This window comes from Salmo salar, chromosome 13, assembly GCF_965601325.2.
Source record: "Salmo salar chromosome 13, fSalSal1, whole genome shotgun sequence".
NCBI classification, from domain to species: domain Eukaryota; kingdom Metazoa; phylum Chordata; class Actinopteri; order Salmoniformes; family Salmonidae; genus Salmo; species Salmo salar.
Window position 1 is genome coordinate 85,758,468 of NC_138303.1, and position 21,533 is coordinate 85,780,000.

Sequence of the window (21,533 nt, forward strand, 5' to 3'; positions counted from 1 at the left end):
TAGCCAATGAGAATGGGTCTGAAGACCATGTTAATTTGATGCTACAGTTTCATTGAAAAATGTGAAAAAAAATATTGTCACACTTTATACGCATGTCAACCAGTTATAAGTAATTCATCTCATCTGACTCTAGGTTACCCTTGTGAATTATGTGGGTCATAATTTAATACATAGACTAGGCAACACATCATTGTACTGTTTGAAATATAGATGTGAGTTAAGTCCCCAACCAGTGAAAACACTGGTAATGGAGGCTATTTCTTTCCTTTAAATGTTCAACATAGCAAAAATAACAAAAAGCTGCTTGTATGATTCATCTCCCACATCCTTTGAAAACAGCCAAAATGTATGTCTAAATTGCTTTAAGAAATATGAAATACAGTCAGAAGATTGGAGTTGCACCAGTATAGTAATATTAATTCAAATAAGGCTATATGAATGTTATGTATCTTAAGACACCTTTGTACCGTTCTGTTGAAGAGTTGAGACTAAACATGCTGCTTTATGGTGTGATATTGTCATCATTATACAATCTATGGGTCAGATATTAAGAGCTCAAGTTATAATCAGAATACTCAGCTTCATAAAACATACACCAAGCCAAAGTAGCAAGCACTAAATGCAATGCGTCTTTTGACTCGTTAATAGTTGAGAAATGATTGAAACTTGCATAGACACCAGTTGCCAACACCTTTTTGCATGACCTACAGAATTTGGGTGACAAATGGTGATAGGAACATTACATGTGGTGCTAAGATAATGGGCAAAATAAGCCTTCAAAATAAATTGTATACATTCTGGGCAATTACAGTGCCTTCAGCGCCTCAACTTTTTCCACCTTTTGTTGTGTACAAATTAGGATTACATCAATTAAGGAATACCTGGGTTAGGATAAAGTAATCCTTCTAACCCCCCCCCCAAAAAAAGATATAGATGTACTATTGTAAAGTGGTTGTTCCACTGGATATCATAAGGTGAATGCACCAATTTGTAAGTCGCTCTGGATAAGAGTGTCTGCTAAATGACGTAAATGTAAAATCATTTTTATTTTTTCATCTACACCAAAATACTCTAATATCAAAGTGGAAGAACAATTAAATAAAAAATAGATTAATGAAAAATAAAACACTAATATATACTGCTCAAAAAAATAAAGGGAACACTTAAACAACACATCCTAGATCTGATTGAAATAAATAATCTTATTAAATACTTTTTTTCTTTACATAGTTGAATGTGCTGACAACAAAATCACACAAAAATAATCAATGGAAATCCAATTTATCAACCCATGGAGGTCTGGATTTGGAGTCACACTCAAAATGAAAGTGGAAAACCACACTACAGGCTGATCCAACTTTGATGTAATGTCCTGTCGTGTCTTTGGCTATGCCGGATTAAGAGATATGACATGCTAACCTATAAAATTCTTTCTCTAATTAATATTACCTGATTAAGCTAATCATGTAAATGTAATTAACTAGAAAGTCGGGGCACCACGGAAGAACGTTTATAGAGCCGTTATCTTCCGAATAAACTCTTAAAATACTTAGTAATATTTTACATCGATAGCCGTCAATATTAACCCTTATCTTATTTTCAGTCTCATAATGAAAGTTGTAAATTCTTGGCTATCTTCACGAACCCTGGCTAACAAGTTGAATCAGCAATACAAAATTGGGTTCAATTATTTATTTACTAAATACCTAAACTTATCACACAGAATTACAAATACAGTGGCGAATGGTCTCCTGGGGGATCTCTTCCCAGACCAGGACTAAAACATCCGCCAACTCCTGGACAGTCTGTGGTGCCATGTAGCGTTGGTGGATGGAGCAAGACATGATGTCCCAGATGTGCTCAATTGGATTCAGGTCTGGGGAACGGGCGGGCCAGTCCATAGCATCAATGCCTTCCTCTTGCAGGAACTGCTGACACACTCCAACCACATGAGGTCTAGCTTTGTCTTGCATTAGGAGGAACCCAGGGCCAACCGCACCAGCATATGGTCTCACAAGGGGTCTGAGGATCTCATCTCGGTACCTAATGGCAATCAGGCTACCTCTGGAAAGCACATGGAGGGCTGTGCGGCCCCCCAAAGAAATGCCACCCCACACCATGACTGACCCACCGCCAAACCGGTCATGCTGGAGGATGTTGCAGGCAGCAGAACGTTCTCCACGGCGTCTCCAGACTCTGTCACGTCTGTCACGTGCTCAGTGTGAACCTGCTTTCATCTGTGAAGAGCACAGGGCGCCAGTGGCGAATTTGCCAATCTTGGTGTTCTCTGGCAAATGCCAAACGTCCTGCACGGTGTTGGGCTGTAAGCACAACCCCCACCTGTGGACGTCGGGCCCTCATACCACCCTCATGGAGTCTGTTTCTGACCGTTTGAGCAGACACATGCACATTTGTGGCCTGCTGGAGGTCATTTTGCAGGGCTCTGGCAGTGCTCCTCCTGCTCCTCCTTGCTCAAAGGCGGAGGTAGCGGTCCTGCTGCTGGGTTGTTGCCCTCCTACAGCCTCCTCCACATCTCCTGATGTACTGGCCTGTCTCCTGGTAGCGCCTCCATGCTCTGGACACTACGCTGACAGACACAGCAAACCTTCTTGCCACAGCTCGCATTGATGTGCCATCCTGGATGAGCAGCACTACCTGAGCCACTTGTGTGGGTTGTAGACTCCGTCTCATGCTACCACTAGAGTGAAAGCACCGCCAGCATTCAAAAGGGACCAAAACATCAGCCAGGAAGCATAGGAACTGAGGAGTGGTCTGTGGTCACCACCTGCAGAACCACTCCTTTATTGGGGGTGTCTTGCTAATTGCCTATAATTTCCACCTGTTGTCTATTCTATTTGCACAACAGCATGTGAAATTTATTGTCAATCAGTGTTGCTTCCTAAGTGGACAGTTTGATTTCACAGAAGTGTGATTGACTTGGAGTTACATTGTGTTGTTTAAGTGTTCCCTTTATTTTTTTTAGCAGTGTATAAGCCGTTTAGCAGACTCTTATCCAAAGTGATTTAGTCATGCGTGCATACATTTTATGTACAGGTGGTTCCAGGAATAAAACCTACAATCTTGGCATTGTAGGCACCATACTCTACCAGCTGAGCTACAGAGAACTATTATCTTGTTGCGTCTGTACCTGACTAGTATCTAGCCTAGGCCTAGTTTAATTCAAAGCTTCACCCATGAGGTGGTAGTGAATAACACCACAGTGATGTGAAAAACATTAGCGATGAGCAACAGTAGTGGAATCGGTGGTTCGCCTTGACAATAAAATTCTACCATTGAAACTGATCCAAACGGGTACAAATAGTGGAATCATGCCACATGACTCAATAGATAAACAAGGTTGGAATATCATTACATAATAAATAAATACACATAACTTAATTTTACAATAAGGCTATAAAGATTTAATTAACTGCATAAAGGATTTCATTTTTTGAAAACTGAGGCGAGTGAGCAAAAAATAAATAATAAATCTATATATCTATCTAGTATCTATATAAATACGTTGTATACTTTGTACTAATACTAAACAACATTAGTACAACACCTAGCAACCTCACCAATAGATTTTAACCTTTTGGTATTGAAGCGAACAGCATAGAAGGGAATAGAACCCTGGTCACTGGCATCAAAGGAAAACACCCTACACATTGCACCAATAGGGTTGACCCACTTAGAGGGAATTATAATGTGACTCATATAGCGAGGGTCGCTACACTGACCCCTCCAAAAATGGGAAGGCACATCCCCGTGCTTCGACTACTCAGCCCCCTAGTTCATCTGGGTAGTCTATATAGCAGTCTACTAAAGTAATCAGACCAATTCTTACTGTACTGAACTGCTTTTATTCAGTTTGAATTCCACATTTAACACATCTCCCACTACCAAACAAATATTTTTAGACAGCTGAAGCAACCATAAAAAAAAAAATCATGAAATTTACGCATTCTATTGTATTCCTATTTATAGGGCCCTATGAAATCCAATAGTTTTTTCCCAAAATTATATTTTGTTATTTCTCAAATTGTTTTCTCAGTCTTATTTTTCCAGGTTTCTGATTCCTTTGTTTTTTCAGGTTTTCGATTGCAAATTGTCAAGTTCAAACTTTCTTTTATAGAACAACAAAATGGATGTTCTCAGTCCACAATAATGATTTAATCACTTGAGGTCTGGGAAAAGCTTCAAAGAATTATATTTGAGGGTGTAGTTCCCATTTAATTCAACTGCACACATAGCAGTGTTTCTGTACTGCACATGTGATGACAGAGCTTGCAAAACAAATGTGCACCCGATTAATACAAATCATCATGATATCATAATGCCAGGTAGGCCTACTTTACAGTCGACATATAATTGGGATTTTTTTTGGGGGGGGGGGGCTTTAGAAATTACTGTTTCAGCATGCTTTTCTGCATAAGAGATTTCATAGTGCCCTATGTTTTATCTTATCTTAGAAGTGTTTACTTTAGGCTGACTAGCATCTATTTAGTCGCAATGTCCAATAAATAGTATATCATAACCAACTTAAAATATCTACAAAATAAGTTTTGCAGTGACACAATCCCAAATGTATTTTTTTCCTTTTACTGTTCATGATTCACAAAATATGATTTTAATTCCCATGATTCGATTCACCACAATTGAACTGAACTCCAACTACTACAATGGCCAAGCGAATCATCAGATTCGTCACTGAGAAGACTGATACCCCATTTCATGGATCCACAATCCATAGGTAATGCTGTACTGTCTAATATCAATGTAAAAAAATTCAATACATATAATAGGCTGACTAGAGGTGATTTTCCACAGTCAAAGTCCAGCAATAAGAGCTACGAAGGTAATATTTGTGTAAACTCTTCAGAATTGTGATCTGAAGACATTGACACGATCATGTTCCTCCCATACCTCTGGTAGGTCTCCATGCAGAAGATACCCCTATTTGGTAAAAGACCAAGTCCATATTATGGCAAGAACAGCTCAAATAAGCAAAGAGAAATGACAGTCCATCATTACTTTAAGACATGAAGGTCAGTCAATACAGAACATTTCAAGAACTTTGAAAGTTTCTTCAAGTGCAAGTAAACAGGCACATCTCAACATCAACTGTTCAGAGGATACTGCATGAATCAGGCCTTCGTGGTTGAATTGCTGCAAAGAAATCACTACTAAAGGACATCAATAAGAAGAAGAGACTTGCTTGGGCCAAGAAACACGAGCAATGGACATTAGACCGGTGGAAATCTGTCCTTTGGTCTGATGAGTCCAAATTTGAGATTTTTGGTTTCAACCGCCGTGTCTTTGTGAGACGCAGAGAAGGTGAAAGGATGATCTCCGTGAAGCATGGAGGAGGTGGTGTGATGGTGTGGGGGTGCTTTGCTGGTGACACTGTCTATGATTTATTTAAAATTCAAGGAACACTTAACCAGCATGGCTACCACAGCATTCTGCAGCAATACGCCATCCCATCTGGTTTGCGCTTAGTGGGACTATCATTTGTTTTTCTACAGGACAATGACCCAACACACCTCTAGGCTGTATAAGGGTTATTTGACCAAGAAGGAGAGTGATGGAGTGCTGCATCAGATGACCTGGCCTCCACAATCTCCCGACGTCAACCCAATTGAGATGGTTTGGGATGAGTTAGACCGCAGAGTGAAGAAAAAGAAGCCATATGTGGGAACTCCTTCAAGACTGTTGGAAAATCATTCCAGGTGAAGCTGGTTGAGAGAATGCAAAGTGTGTGCAAAGCTGTCATCAAGGCGGCTACTTTGAAGAATCCCAAATATAAAATATATTTTGATTTGTTTAACACTTTTTTGGTTACTACACGATTCCATGTGTTATTTCATAGTTTTGATGTCTTCTCTTTTATTCTACATTCTTGAATGAGTAGGTGTGTCCAAACTTTTGACTGTATTGTATATAGTGCTATTTCTATTTCTATTGTTGTTTTTTTATGACCATTTTCATATATTATTTTCACTTAGTCCTGCATGTTGGAGCTCGGAGCCTAAGATTTTCACTGTACCTTGCAATCACACCTGCAGCCCTGTACATGTGACTATTAAACACTGAATCAAACCAAACAGAAAATGCATCCAACAAATGTGTAGTGTCACAAGCTTTATTTAGTTATTGTGTGCTATGAATGTGGGACCAAATACTTAACTCTTTACTACTTTAATACACATATAAGTGAATTTGTCCCAATACTTTTGGTCACCTAAAATAGGGGAACTATGTGCAAAAAGTGTTGTAACCTTTAAACGGTTCACCCAATATAGATGAAAATACCCCCAGTTTAAAGCTGGTAGTCTGCGCTTTAACCTCATAGTCATTGTATAATTTCAAATCCGAAGTGCTGGAGTACAGATCCAAAACAACCAAAAATGTGTCACTGTCCCGATACTTTGGTTGCTCACTGTAAGCACTTTACACCACTGCTCGAGTCCCTTGTTGACCGGCTCAAACTTAAAACATTCTCCATTCAGGCTGCAAAGACTTAAATTTCCTCCTTAACTCGATTTAATGGGCGAGAAGGCAGGAATATTTTTGGAAAATATGCATACTTTCTTTATGAAACACCATTTCCCATCACCATGCTAGTGACTAAATGCTAGTCCCAGATGCAGATCGCGTTCAGCCAATCAGGTTGCAGCAGTCTGTTTTTTCACCCCTAACCAGAGATACTTTTGAGGAGATGGGGAACTCCATAGCCATATATATAGAGAGAGAGTTCAAAATACGCTGTGTACAAAACATTAGGAACACCTGCTTTTTCCATGACATAGACTGACCAGTTGAATCCAGGTGAAAGATATGATCCCTTATTGATGTCACTTGTTAAATCCACTTCAATCAGTGTAGATGAAGGGAAGGATACAGGTTAAATGATTTTTAGGCCTTGAGACAATTGAGACATGGATTGTGTATGTGTGCCATTCAGTGGGTGAAAGGGCAAGACAAAAGATTATAAGTGCCTTTGAATGTGGTATGGTAGTAGGTGCCAGGCGCACTAGTTTGAGTGTGTCAAGAACTGCAACGCTGCTGGGTTTTTTACGCTCAACAGTTTCCAGTGTGTATCAAAAAGGGTCCAGCACCCAAAAGACATCCAGCCAACTTGACACAACTGTGAGAACAACATGTCAACATGGGCCAGCATCCCTGTGGAACGCTTTCGACTCCTTGTAGAGTCTGTGATGGAAAATGTTATGTTTGTGCTTTTCTAATAACCAATTTCTGTGTTCTGTTTTTTTTCTTCTAATAACCTATTTTGTGTTCATGCAAGTGACTGATTGAACGAATCCTCACTATCAGTATCGGCAATTTGGCAGTACGCCCAGAACCTTGTTTTGAGAACGAAAGGATATCTCAGTTTCAAGGTCTCAGCTTGGAGAGAAGAAGCCTTGTGAGGTATTGGTCTGTCACATGCATGAACCAGTATTGGTCGGTCACATGCATGAACAAAACGTTAATGATGAATTAATTATGAATGATGAATAAGCTAAATCATGCATATGTAACGTTCTGTAAGCAGTATATAAGAGATCTAACAGGACTGCCCTGATAGAGCTCCTGACAGACGTGTACTATGGTGCATCAAGTTTGTTGGAACCTCTCCAGTTAACTGCTAATAAACAAGGACTCATTTAAATCAAAATCAAATCAAATTTATTTATATAGCCTTTCTTACATCAGCTGATATATCAAAGCGCTATACAGAAACCCAGCCTAAAACCCCAAACAGCAAGCAATGCAGGTGTAGAAGCATGGTGGCTAGGAAAAACTCCCTAGAAAGGCCGGAACCTAGGAAGAAACCTAGAGAGGAACCAGGCTATGAGGGGTGGCCAGTCCTCTTCTGGCTGTGCCGGGTGGAGATTATAACAGAACATGGCCAAGATAATCAAATGTTCATAAATGACCAGCATGGTCAAATAATAGTAATCATAGTGAACAGGTCAGGGTTCCATAGCCGCAGGCAGAACAGTTGAAACTGGAGCAGCAGCACGGCCAGGTGGACTGGGGACAACAAGGAGTCATCATGCCAGGTAGTCCTGAGGCATGGTCCTAGGGCTCAGGTCCTCCGAGAGAGAGAAAGAAATAAAGAGAGAATTAGAGAGAGCATACTTAAATTCACACAGGACACTGGATAAGACAGGAGAAATACTCCAGATATAAGACTGACCCTAGTCCCCCGACACATAAACTACTGCAGCATAAATACTGGAGGCTGAGACAGGAGGGGTCAGGAGACACTGTGGCCCCATCCGATGATACCCCCGGACAGGGCCAAACAGGCAGGATATAACCCCACCCACTTTGTTAAAGCACAGCCCCCACACCACTAGAGGGATATCTTCAAACACCAACTTACCATGAGTCTTCAATAAAGACTTAAATGTTGAGACCGAGTCTCTCTCTCACATGGGTAGGCAGACCATTCCATAAAAATGGAGCTCTATAGGAGAAAGCCCTGCCTCCAGCTGTTTGCTTAGAAATTCTAGGGACAATTAGGAGGCCTGCGTCTTATGACCGTAGCGTACGTGTAGATATGTACGGCAGGACCAAATCGGAAAGATAGGTAGGAGCAAGCCCATATAATGCTTTGTAGGTTAGTGGTAAAACCTTGACATCAGCCCTTGCCTTAACGGGAAGCCAGTGTAGGGAGGCTAGCACTGGAGTAATATGATCAAATGTTTTGATTGTAGTCAGGATTCTAGCAGCCGTATTTAACACTAACTGAAGTTTATTTAGTGCTTTATCCGGGTAGCCGGAAAGTAGAGCATTGCAGTAGTCTGACCTAGAAGTAACAAAAGCATGGATTAACTTTTCTGCATCATTTTTGGACAGAAAATGTCAGATTTTTGCAATGTTACATAAATGGGAAAAAGCTGTCCTTGAAACAGTCTTGATATGTTCGTCAAAAAAGAGATCAGGGTCCAGAGTAACACCGAGGTCCTTCACAGTTTTATTTGAGACGACTGTACAACCATCAAGATTAATTGTCAGATTCAACAGAAGATCTCTTTGTTTCTTGGGACCTAGAACAAGCATCTCTGTTTTGTCCGAGTTTAAAAGTAGAAAGTTTGCAGCCATCTATTTCCTTATGTCTGAAACACAGGCTTCCAGCGAGGGAAATTTTGGGGCTTCACCATGTTTCATTGAAATGTACAGCTGTGTTTCATCCGCATAGCTGTGAACGTTAACATTATGTTTTCGAATGACATCCCCAAGAGGTAAAATATATAGTGAAAACAATAGTGGTCCTAAAACGGAACCTTGAGGAACACCGAAATTTACAGTTGATTTGTCAGAGGACAAACCATTCACAGAGACAAACTGATATCTTTCCGACAGATAAGATCTAAACCAGGCCAGAACTTGTCCGTGTAGACCAATTTGGATTTCCAATCTCTCCAAAAGAATGTGGTGATCGATGGTATCAAAAGCAGCACTAAGGTCTAGGAGCACAAGGACAGATGCAGAGCCTCGGTCTGATGCCATTAAAAGGTAATTTACCACCTTCACAAGTGCAGTCTCAGTGCTATGATGGGGTCTAAAACCAGACTGAAGCATTTCGTATACATTGTTTGTCTTTAGGAAGGCAGTGAGTTGCTGCACAACAGCTTTTTCAATTTTTTTGGAGAGGAATGGGAGATTCGATATAGGCCGATAGTTTTTTATATTTTCTGGGTCAAGGTTTGGCTTTAAGATTGACTTCAGGTGTCCCTGGTGGTAATTTCCATGACAAATCCATGACCCGAAGAATTGAGGATGTTCTGAGTGCAAAGGGAGGGGGCCGGGGGTGCAAATCAATATTAGGAAGGTGTTCCTAATATTGTTCTTCTACCGCAAACCAACGTTATGTCACGGGTGTCGTAAGGAGTGGACCAAAATGCAGCGGGTATATTTATCATCTTCTTTACTTTATTAAAGAGAAGACACTTAAACAAAATAAACAACGAAAACAGTCCAATAAGGTGCACAGACTATACTAGGAACAACCACCCACCAACTCAAGTGAAAAACAAACACACTTAAATATGGCCTCCAATTAGAGACAACGACAACCAGCTGCCTCTAATTGGAGGTCATTGAAAAACACAACATAGAAATAGAAAACTAGAATAAACATAGAAATAGAAAATATAGAACATAAATCAAAAACCCCGAAACACACAAAACAAACACCCCCAGCCACACCCTGACCAAACAACAATAACAAATAACCCCTTTTACTGGTCAGGATGTGACACGTTAAAGGTGCATGCCGCCACCAACTGTGCTGTAGTGTATGGTCAATCACGGTTTACAACATTTTATAAATCCTCCTACCAAACTCAGTACTTCTGAGAAAATAAAAAAGAGCCCTAGTGTCACACCTGCTCCTGCTCTTCCCCCCTGGCGCTCGAGGGCACCAGGCTCCCAGCATTACGCACTCCTGCCACCATCATTAAGCACACCTGCCTTCCTCCGTCCCGCGCATCAGGAATTATTGGACTCACCTGGACTCAATCACCTCTGTCATTACCTCCCTTATATCTGTCTGTTCCCCTGCACTGTTCCCCACTTCAGCATTTATTGTTATATGTTCTTGTATACCCATGTGCTGACGCTGTTTCTGTCTTGTTCCATGTTTGTTCCTGATTAAATGTTTGACTCCCCGTACCGGCTTCTCATCACCGGTTTCGGTCCTTACACTACTAACTTCTAATAGACCCTCCCCCATCCCCGAAATCCCTTCCAAAACCCCCAACCCTGTCCAACCTCAATGACCCTACACTTCAATCTTTCCATCTCTTCAAAATACTTACAATAATATAACAACACATGCTCCACCGTTTCATCGACCATACACTCCAGACACAAACCATTCACATGCATGCCAACCAGATGTAATGACGAATTCAATGTACAATGTCCTAAGCGCAGTCGAGAAAACACTACCTCTTCCTTCCTAATCAGACCTTTGAATCTTGGTCTACCAACCTTTTGTTGGAGGGCATTTAAATGCCAGCCCTTGGACTCAGAGTCCCATCTCTTCTGCCACACATCTATCAAAATGGCTCTGATCTTACATTTGGCCACATCTCTACCCAGTGGAACATTAATATCAATTATATCTTGTTTCAAAGTTCTTTTGGCTAACTGGTCTACAATTTCATTCCATTCCACACCCGAATGTACTGGGATCCGTCAGAATCTCAATACTACATCCATTCTCTCAATTGTCCACAATAACATTGTCACGTGTGCTCCCTCTCCGGCCTCTAGGTCACCAGGCTGCTCGTTATGGCGCACACCTGTCACCGTCATTACACGCACCTGCACGTTATCACTCATCTGGACTCCATCACTTCATTGATTACCTGCCCTATATATGTCACTCCTTTTGGTTCCTTCCCTAGGTGTAATTCTTTCTGTTTCCTGTCTGTGCGTCGTTCGTGTTTCTTGTTTTGTATTATGTTTCATTTATTTATTAAAACACTCACTCCCTGAACTTGCTTCCCGACTCTCAGCGCACATCGCTACAGAATGATGCCTCACCTAAGGGAAGCATCAGGGAGTTTTTTTGTGTCAGGTGGAATGACGTCGGGTCCGGGAGCCGCTACAGGCTTTCATTCCTCAGCCAGATCGTCAGGCTCTCATGCCTCAGCCGGATCGCCAGGCTCCCCTGCCTCAGCCGGATCGCCAGGCTCCCCTGCCTCAGCCGGATCGCCAGGCTCCCCTGCCTCAGCCGGATCGCCAGGCTTCCCTGCCTCAGCCGGATCGCCAGGCTTCCCTGCCTCAGCCAGATCGCCAGGCTTCCCTGCCTCAGCTGGCTCATCGGGCTTTCAAGCTTTCGCCAGATCGCCAGGCTCCCCTGCTTCCACTGGCTTGTCAGGCTCTCATGCCACAGCCGGATCGCCAAGCTCCCCTGCCTCAGCCGGTCTGTCAGGTTCCCGCGTCCCAGCCGGCGACAGGTTCATGCGTATCAGCAGGGGTGACCGGTCCGCTCCTGACTCCCGGGATCGTCCCTTGGGTTGGCGTCCTGCATCTGGAGGCGAATGTAACAGATGTATAGCGTACTCTCCTTGCGTTGTGTTTTTTTCCTAATAAATCACATCAGCCAGCGGTCCCAGTTGAGCATCATTTATTCCTGCTGTTGTTAAATGAGAAACAGCACGGTAGTTGTGCAGGGCTTAATGATGCTGATGGCTGTCGATGGCAAAAGCTGTAGCATGAAGACAACTGTGTTAGCAGTGGGCTTATGTGACCATTACAACGATGTATGCTAGCTAACACTTATCTACAGCAATCATATGCCAAAGCACATTCCAGAAAGCCCCTCAATCCCTAACAGGTACCATATACCCACACATGTATAAATCCGTAACGTACAGCAAACTTGTACACATTGTAAAATATAAAATATAAAACAGTATTCAGAACGTGACCTACCCCTTGCATCACATTTTCATACTGGGAAGACCTGACGTTCGCGATCTCCCCCTATCTGCAAGCGGGGCCAATCACAACACACCTTATTGTCATCAGTTGAACCAACCAATACGAATGCTTGAACATTAAGTACACATTTCTTTAGAGGCAAGTGGAAACATAACCAACCCTGTTACACGAACGCACACGGGGGGTGCAGGTGTAACGAGCAGTTGCATCGTTACACTCACCTGCGCGTCATCACTCACTTGGACTCCATCACTTCCTTGATTACCTGCCCTATACATGTCACTTCCTTTGGTTCCTTCCCTAGGCGTCATTGTTTCTGTTTCCTGTCTGTGTGTTGTTCGTGTTTCTTGTTTTGTATTATGCTTCATTTATTTATTAAAACACTCACTCTCTGAACTTGCTTCCAGACTCTCAGCGCACATTGCTACAAACATTAATACCTCCAATAGTATGTCACTCCTATTAGATTTACCAGATGATAAACTATTTAATACAGACAGAGAATCTGAGCATACTATAATTCTAACAGGTTGTATGTCCTCCACCCACAAGAGGGAAACTACTATCGCCAACAGTTCAACTGAGTATACTGACAGTTCATCTGTTAGTCTTCTACATATCTGCACATCACATTCAGGAATGTAAACGCCCGCTCCTGTGCGCCCACTATCTGGGTCCTTGGATCTGTCTGTGAAAAAGCGTTAAAAAGAATAACAACTTCTACCAATGTAATTGTAAACCAGTTTCCCTATATCATTGAATTCTGATCAATCTTTCCTTTTCTCTACCAAGGTTAGATCAACAACAGGATCTGGCAGTAACCATAGAGAAGCATCCCATATCACCACAGAAGGGACAACCTCCAACTCCCTCAAACCACTCTCATCAGCAAGTTTTTCAACTGACCAACCAAAACCACTGCGTTGTCTAGTAGTATATTCCCAACAGTCACCTTGAAAAGTAGCAGTGGGATGCTCAACCCCACAGCCTTTGAACCTAACCCAATAAGCTAATGACAATTCTTTACGCCGTATATCTAAAGGCATCTCACCTGTCTCCACTTGTAAAGCACATACAGATGCTGATTTAAATACACCAATACTATCCTTAAAGCTATATACTGGATTCTGTCCAGCTTCTGAAGCCAAGTCTTCGCCGCTGTTCCATAAACTACACATCCGTAATCAATTGATGGCCTGATCAGAGCTCTATAAATATCCATCAACGATTGTCTGTCAGCATCCCATTCATAACCAGAGACCAAGCACATAAGATTCACCTTCTTACACTTTGTTTCAACATTTATGACATGATCTTTCCATGTATATCGCTCATAGAACCATAGACCCCATTATTTGTACTTAGAAACCTTCCCCATAGGCTGTCCATACAGAAACAACTGTATATTATCAGCAACTTTCTTCTTCGAGAAGAACATACAACAAGACTACGCCATTGGCAATTTAAAACCTTCCCTGTGGCTCAGTTGGTAGAGCATGGTGTGTGCAACGCCAGGGTTGTGGGTTCGATTCCCACAGGGGGCCAGTACAAAAAAGAAAAATGAAATGTATGCATTCACTACTTTAAGTCGCTTTGGATAAGAGTGTCTGCTAAATGACTAAAATCTAAATGTAAAACCTCAGTCAATCAACCATCTTTCAACATCCACTATAGCTTGTTGAATAGATTTCATCAGGAGAGACATTCCTTCCCCTCTTCCAAAGCTCCATCATCAGCATATAGGGAAGCCCCAATACCTACATTCAAAAACACATTGCAAATCATAATATTAAACAAAATAGGACTGATAGCACTGCCTTGAGGAATACCATTGTTAACTCCATAGGCATCAGATAAAATTGATCCTATTTTAACTCGAAAAGAGCGATTAAATAAGAGGGCCAAAACCCAATTATATAATCTCCCACCAATACTAAGTCTCTCCATCTAAATCAGTAGGCCTTCTCTCCACATAGTGTCATAAGCCTTTTCAATGTCGAAAAAGACAGTAGCCATAACGTCTTTCATGACCAGAGTTTTTTCAACTTCATTGCTCACTTTTACTAATGGAACCAAAGTAGATCTACCTTTCCAGGAAATATGACAATTTATTGACTATCAACTTTTTCAACAGTTTACACAAGTTAGAGGTTAGTCCTATTGGTCTATAACTATCAGCACATGAAGGGTGCTTACCAGGCTTTACAAAAGGTAATATTACTGCAAGTTTCCAACCAGAACGTATAACCCCCTCACTCCGAATCATATTAAATAATCCCAGGAGAACATGTCTGACCTCATCTGGTAGATGCTTAAACATTACAAAGCACAACTGATCATGACCTGTGGCTGTATATCCACAGCCTATTAAGGCTGAACACATCTCATGTATGGTAAAAACAGCATCCAAAGAAGAGTCAACAGTATTCCATTTCTTATACACATTAACAAGAGCATTTAACATCTGAGTTGCTTATATACTTAATCCAAAGTAACCCCACTATATACCCCACTATATACCCTAGCAAATGTCTTCCCAACAAGTCATCTTTTTCTTTTACGGTTACGGACATTTTTGGATCCACAACCAAATCAAATCAGATCAAAATGTATTTGTCACATGCGCCAAATACAACAGGTGTAGACCTTACCGTGAAATACTTACTTACAAGCCCTTAACCAACAATGCCGTTTAAAAAAAGATAAGAGTTAAGAAAATAAAAGAGTAACAATAAAATAACAATAACGAGACTATATACAGGGGGTACCGGTACCTACAGGTTTGTTGAGGAAAAACTGGAATTTAAGTGGACTTGCTTCTTTCAGTCATCTTCTTCAACATAGACCATACAGTACAACCCCCAGCTCAGTACCCCTGCCTATTGTAGAGCAGAACTGTCTCAATGCATTTCTCTTGACAGACTTAATGACTCTACATACTAAAGCTCTGTTCCTTTGGAAATCAAGCAGATTCTCAGGAGTCATATGCCTACGCAAGCCCTATTTCTTCTTGCATAGCCACAGTGCACTCTTCAGTCCACCAAGTAACCACCTTCCTTTTCTCACCCACTTCACTCACTGGTACATATAAATTCACAGCACTCAAAATCAGAGAGGTCACAGAGGCAGCACATACATCAACGGGCCTCTCTAAAGACAACTGTCCAACAGACTTTGAGCAATGATCACCAGACTTTTCCCAGTCTGCTTTATGAAAGACCCATCTCTGAATGGTACTCTATCTGGAATAATAACATCAAAGTTCATGGTACACGAAATCAGGAAATGATCCCTTCCAACAGTAGAATCATTCCTTACATTCCATTCACACATAGATGCAATAGAGTTGGAAGCCATTGTGAGGTCCAGGCAGGATGTAACCCCTCTAACAACATCAACTCTTGTACCACATCCATCGTTAAGACATAGTAATGCTCTTGTTTCCATCATATCTTCCACAATAGTACCATTAGCATCTGTATGTGTGCTTCCCCATAAACTACTATGTGCATTAAAGTCGAGGGACCATACCTCTCAAGAGCCCAATTCTCCTGATATTTCATCAAACATCGCTACAGATAGTTGACAGCAAGGGTTGTAAAAATGTTGTAACTTAACATTACAACCTGCACTGTAGATTTCCACCATCATACATTCATATTCAGATGGGACAGGTATATTACGATATACAAGACCTTCCCTTATGAACGTAGCACACCCACCACCCTGTCCAGTTGATCTATCAGATCTGATTGAGCAATAACCAGGAATAATACAAATAAGATGTGGTCCAAGCCATGTTTCTTGAACACATATCACATCAGGCTTGATCTCTAAATCTATTATACATTTCTTAAACTCCTGACCGTTAGCAAGGCTTCTGGCATTCCACTGAACGATAACAAAAAACATAACTCTAATTATCATCATACTGAGACATTCCATCATTAGTATTATTAGAAGTCAACATATCAACAATCATGGTAACAGTAACATCTGTTACTCCTAAAAACGTATACAATGATCTTCAACCTGGCAGTTGTTCTTTCCACAAACACAGTCAGGTTGATCATCTTTTCAATGAAGGCTATAAAGTCAATCTGATTAACTATTAAGGTGTCCTTTGAAACGACACATCTGTTTCTAGACATTTCCTACAGTAGGTCCAGCTATTCCAGGAGTAACCTATTATCTCCATCATTCTAACTGAACGCTGCAGCTGTACATAGTCCATCTGTAAATTGCCCACCCAATCTACCTACCTCATCCCCATTTTATTTACTTTTCTGCTCTTTTGCACACCAGTATTTCTACTTGCACATCATCATATGCTCATGTATCACTCCAGTGTTAATCTGCTAAATTGTAATTATTCGCTCCTATGGCCTATTTATTGCCTACCTCCTCATGCCTTTTGCACACACTGTATATAGACTTTCTTTTTTCTACTGTGTCATTGACTTGTTTATTGTGTTATTGGCTTGTTTATTGTTTACTCCATGTGTAACTCTGTGTTGTTGTCTGTGTCACACTGCTTTGCTTTATCTTGGCCAGGTCGCTGTTGTAAATGAGAACTTTTCCTCAACTAGCCTACCTGGTTAAATAAAGGTGAAATAAATTGAAAAATAAAATAAAACATTCTGCCTAATAGTTCCACCAATCTGCCTTGCAGCCTCTGCATAAGAGACATTATGAGTGATTTTATATCTTTGGGCCTCTCTCGCTTCTTTCTGCACCTGGCATCCACCAAATGCTGCAATGTGTCCCCCCACAATTACAACTATTAACCTTGACATTGTTCCAACATTCATATTCGTGTGTGACTCTATTTATTTTTATATCTTACAGTTAGTCAGCACCTCTACACTAAATCATTTTCTCTGGGTGTGCGCCAGCTCATGCTTTTTATTAGACTATTGCCCCTCCACACGTTTTCTTTCCTTTGCACAGAGCCGCTACACGTCCCAGTCTCTCGTCACTGAACTGGATTCATTACCAACAAGAGTGGGCATTCAGCCAGGACGGATTGTGCCGGCTCAGCGCTCCTGGTCTCCAGTACGCCTCCTCGGTCCAGGACATCCTGCGCCAGCTCTACGCACTGTGTCGCCAGTACGCCTTCACAGCCCAGTTCGTCCTGTGCCAGCGCCCCGCACTTGCCGGGCTAAACTGAGCATCCAGCCAGGATGGGTTGTGCCAGCCCTACGCTCCAGACCTCCAGTGCGCCTCCACGGCCCAGTATATCCTGCGCCAGCTCTACGCACTGTGTCGCCAGTGCGCCTTCACAGCCCAGTACGTCCTGTGCCTGCTCCTCGCACTCGCCCTGAAGTGCGTGTCACCAGTCTGGTGCCACCTGTCCCGGCTCCACGCACTAGGCCTCCAGTGCGCCTGCCCAGTCCGGTGTGTCCTGTTCCTGCTCTCCGCACTCGCCCTGAGGTGCGTGTTACCAGCCTGGCGCCACCTGTGCCAGCCCCATGCATCAGGCCTCCAGTGCGCCTTCCCGTTCCAGACCTTCCGGCGACAGTTCCCAGTCCAGAGCTTCCGGTGACAGTTCCCAGTCCAGAACTTCCGACGACGTTTCACAGTCCAGAACCTCCTGAGACGGCCTGCAGTCAGGAGCCTCCTGAGACGGCCTGCAGTCCGGAGACTCCTGAGACGGCCTGCAGTCCGTAGCCTCCTGAGATGGCCTGCAGTCCGGAGCCTCCTGAGACGGCCTGCAGTCCGGAGCCTCCTGAGACGGCCTGCAGTCCGGAACCTCCAGCAACGGCCTGCAGTCCGGAGCCTCCTGAGATGGCCTGCAGTCCAGAACCTCCAGTGGGGGTTCCCAGTTCGGAGCCTCCGGTGTTGATCCACGGTCCGGTTCCTCCAGCGACGATCCACGGTCCGGTGACACAAAAGCGGAGGGATCAGCGGGCGGAGCGAGGGCTATGCCCCGAACCTGAGCCGCCACCAAGGGTAGATGCCCACCCGGACCCTCCCCTATAGGTTCAGGTTTGCGGCCAGGAGTCCGCACCTTTGGGGGGTACTGTCACGCCCTGACCTTAGAGAGCCGTTTTATTTCTCTATTTGGTTAGGTCAGGGTGTGATGTGGGGTGGGCATTCTATGTTATCTATTTCTTTGTTTTGGCCGAGTAGGGTTCCCAATTAGAGGCAGCTGTCTATCGTTGTCTCTGATTGGGAATCATACTTAGGCAGCCTTTTCCCACTTGTGTTTTGTGGGTAGTTGTTTTCTGTTTTGTTATTCTGTATCTGACAGAACTGTGCGCTTTCGTTTTTCCCTTACGTTATTTTGTTTAAGTGTTTTTTGATAATAAAAATCATGAACACTTACCACACTGCGCTTTGGTCCACTCCTTCCGACAAAACCCGTTACACACACTCTAAAAAGAAAAGGTTCCTGGTGTATCCTTTAGGGGTTCTTCAAATTGAAACTGTGGGGGAACCCCTATAAAGTATTCGAAGAACCCTTTGAAATCGTTCTTCAAATAACCCCTTTTAATGGATCCTTGAAGAATCTTTTGAAGAACCTTTTGGGGTTAATTTTTGAACAACCCCCCTTCCCTATTATAATGAATAATGCACATAACAATAACAACACAATATCTAAATACAATCTAAATGAAGTAAACTCCCAGCAGAGCCCCAAGTCCAATGGGTATATCCTCTGGTGTGTTGATGTTAATGTGTTGATGTTCTCTGTATCCATAGCCAGAATGATTTTGCAGTGCATGGTGATCAAACAGGTTTCCTGTTATATTCATCAGAGGTGTAGAGAGGGTGAAGTCTGGGAATCCCCCAAAATATAATTATACAGATGATTAACAAAACAGTAATTTTACCTTGGTTTTTGTGGTAAATGTGAATGAAAAATAAAATGTTGATAATGGTTTTCATACACATACCTTGTCCATAATGTAGAGGCCTATGGAATATTCATTGAAGAGGTAAGGGAGGATGATGGTACATGTGATCAGCATAACATACCAATGCATATTGACATACCATATTGTGTGCCTCCAGTTCAGTTATGTGCACCCAACACAGCTAGCCTTCAACATATCTTATAGCCTACATATTCTTACCGCTTTGTTAATTCATATCCATTGAATTGTGTCCATTTTCTGTTTTAGAAAGATTTGCACAAAAGATAAATGGTATCATCATAAATCAATATCAATGTAGATCATACAAGGGACAAACCTTAACTTAAATTGAGGAGATCTTTACATTTTTCAGTTAAGTGCCCGCACCTGCTGCCCTTTCAAATCCAAATGTTTCAGTTTGGCAGTTAGGTTCCTGCAAGAACCCCCACCAATTAAGGAGGTTTCTCAATGAACCCCACCTCCTATGAGGTTCTTAGAATAACTTTTATGGGCCATTTTCAGTGCCAAGAACCCTAAGGTTCTTTGAAGAACTTTGAGGATCTTAGAAGAACTCTTGTTGAACCCCTCATTTTTAGAGCGCAGGAAAAAATCCCACCTTTTCTAGCGTATTTTGTTTAGTCGATGTTTGGAAATGTACTGACAAATCAGGCCAATTGTAACATGTACTTTACAGGCATAACACGTTTGGATGGTAACCTGGGTAATGTCCGCCTCTCAGGTAACATCAGTGTACTTCCCATATATGCACTATATGGTACGTTTACTTCCACTATTAGCTGGCTAATCTAGCCAAATGTTTACCGGTAAACGCGATGATTTCACTTTTGAACATCTGGTCAGCCTTTCCTAGTGATACATACTACAACATAACTTTATTGCGTGACAGGGCACAGAATAATCTTATTTGTGATATTTGTGATACCATCACTCTTTATTTCAAGCGTTCTGATCACAAAGGCTACACAAAGGCTGCCATCTCTGAGTCTGGCCATAGTCTATGCTCTGTGGTCGGACTCATCTTATATTTTGTGAGACCTTGTTCCCTCTATTGGGAAATGAATTATTTTCCCTCTCTCAATTCAATTCGCTTTATTGGCATGACGTAACAATGTACATATTGCCAAAGCTTATTTTGGATATTTACTATATATAAAAATAAAAAAATTATAAAATAAAAAAAGAGAATCAAAATTGTCAACGGGACAACAGTAACAACAAAATGCTAACTGATAGGGATTTCATGTTAAGTAAAGAAAGAATAGCAGTGTCATGTTCGTCATATGAAGGAGACCAAGGCGCAGCGTGGGTATCGTTGCACATCTTTATTTATATGTGAAACTATGCAAGACATACTATAAACAAAACAAACCGTGACGAAGCGGTGCAACATGCACTAACTCAAAATAATCTCCCACAAAAAGAGGTGGGAAAAACAACTACTTAAATATGATCCCCAATTAGAGACAACGATGACCAGCTGCCTCTAATTGGGAATCATGCAAAAAAAAAAAATAGAAACCAACATAGAAAAAGTAAACTAGACAAAAATCCACAGCCACGCCCTGACCTACTCTACCATAGAAAAATACGAGCTCTCTATGGTCAGGACGTGACAAGCAGTCAGAAATACAGTAACTATTAACTAATAAGTTGTTAAGAGTGAGATAAACAGGATAACACCTAAAAAATGTTCTGTTATATATATATAAATATTCCTATTCATTGAACAAGTCAATTCTAGTTCAATAGTGTGTGTGTGTGTGTGTGTGTGTGTGTGTGTGTGTGTGTGTGTGTGTGTGTGTGTGGTGTGTGTGTGTGTGTGTGTGTGTGTGTGCATACGTCTGTGTGTGTTTAGTGCAGTTTAGTGCAGATGTATTGGAGGAGCTGTTTAATCTCACTTAATCCTATAGGGTTCTCCTGTCCTCTGACGACCTCTGCGTAGCTGCGGTGGTCCTGCTGTTGGGCCCTGTGGAGTGGAGGAGGGCCAGTTCTGGGCCGTGGGGCTTCCTCTCTGGTCTGGTAGGGGTGGTGGTCTGGTGTGGGGTAGTAGGCTGGGCCCGGTCCGGGTCTGGCTAAGCCGATGGAAGTGGTGATTCTCTGGTGGTGGGTGGGGCCTGTGAGATGCGCTGGGTCTGGTGAAGAGGCCTGGGGCTCCTTGGTGGTGCAATGGTCTGGTAGGGG